Source organism: Lytechinus variegatus, chromosome 6, assembly GCF_018143015.1.
Source record: "Lytechinus variegatus isolate NC3 chromosome 6, Lvar_3.0, whole genome shotgun sequence".
In the NCBI taxonomy this organism is placed as follows: domain Eukaryota; kingdom Metazoa; phylum Echinodermata; class Echinoidea; order Temnopleuroida; family Toxopneustidae; genus Lytechinus; species Lytechinus variegatus.
Genome location: NC_054745.1, coordinates 36,830,459 through 36,831,942, shown reverse-complemented (window position 1 = coordinate 36,831,942; position 1,484 = coordinate 36,830,459).

Sequence of the window (1,484 nt, the reverse complement as noted above, 5' to 3'; positions counted from 1 at the left end):
CATATTGCATTGGACTATTAAAATATTTGATATATTAACATCACAATACATCAACCATGGTATTCATTTTATTGTATTCTACCAATGTATGTCATATTTATAGCAACCATTCCTGGATGGGATTTCGTTGATCATAATAACAACAATAATAGTCCACAATCATAAAGCGCTTAATACATTGAAACAACGTGTCTAAGCGCTTAACAAATATATTATTACCCCGGTTATCGGATTCAATCTGTCATTCCCGCACACAAAATGTGCACATCCTCCACTCCACTTTCAGTAAGTTGCCGGTGAGACAAGCTACAATGACTTTCACATCCTACCAGTAACCATTTAGTACCTGGGTCGAGAGTGGCAAAGTGTGAATTAACGCCAGATCGTGGTGGGATTCGAACACACGACCCTCTGTTTACAGGGCGAAATTCAGAACCACTACACCACGGCTCCTCGACCCCCTGTGTAATAAAAAAAATCCCCACCCAAAATATATTGATGGAATGTTGAAATGACGGTATGACTAATGATGGTATGACGTGATGGTCGATATGTTGGAATGGTGACATGACGGTATGACGGAATGAACAAAATAAAGAAAATGAACAAACTGGAGAAAATGAACAAATTGATCGAGGAAAATGAAGAAACGGGATAAATTGTGGGATGACGGAATGACGTGTTGGTGAAATGGCGGTATGACGGGAATGGTCGTATAATGACGGTATGACGGAATGAACAAAATAAAGAAAATGAACAAACTGGAGAAAATGAACCAAATGATCGAGGAAAATGAAGAAATGGGAGAAATTATGGGATGACCGAATGACGTGTTGGTGAAATGGCGGTATGACTAATGATGGTATGACGTGATGGTCGATATGTTGGAATGGTGACATGACGGTATGACGGAATGAACAAAATAAAGAAAATGAATAAACTGGAGAAAATGAACAAATTGATCGAGGAAAATGAAGGAACGGGATAAATTGTGGGATGACGGAATGACGTGTTGGTGAAATGGCGGTATGACGGGAATGGTCGTATAATGACGGTATGACGGAATGAACAAACTGGAGAAAATGAACCAAATGATCGAGGAAAATGAAGAAATGGGAGAAATTATGGGATGACCGAATGAAGTGTTGGTGAAACGGCAGTATGACGGGAATGGTGACATGACGGTATGACGGAATGAACAAAATAAAGAAAATGAACAAACTGGAGAAAATGAACAAAATGATCGGGGAAAATGAAGAAACGAGATAAATTGTGGGATGACGAAATGACGTGTTGGTGAAATATGCGGTATGACGGGAATGGTGACATGGCGGTATGACGGAATGAACAAAATAAGGAAAATGAACAAACTGGAGAAAATGAACAAAATGATCGAGGAAAATATGAAGAAAATGGAGAATATAGGAAAATATTGGAGGATAAACATAACAAATGAAAGTAATTAAAGAAAGTTAAGAAAGTAT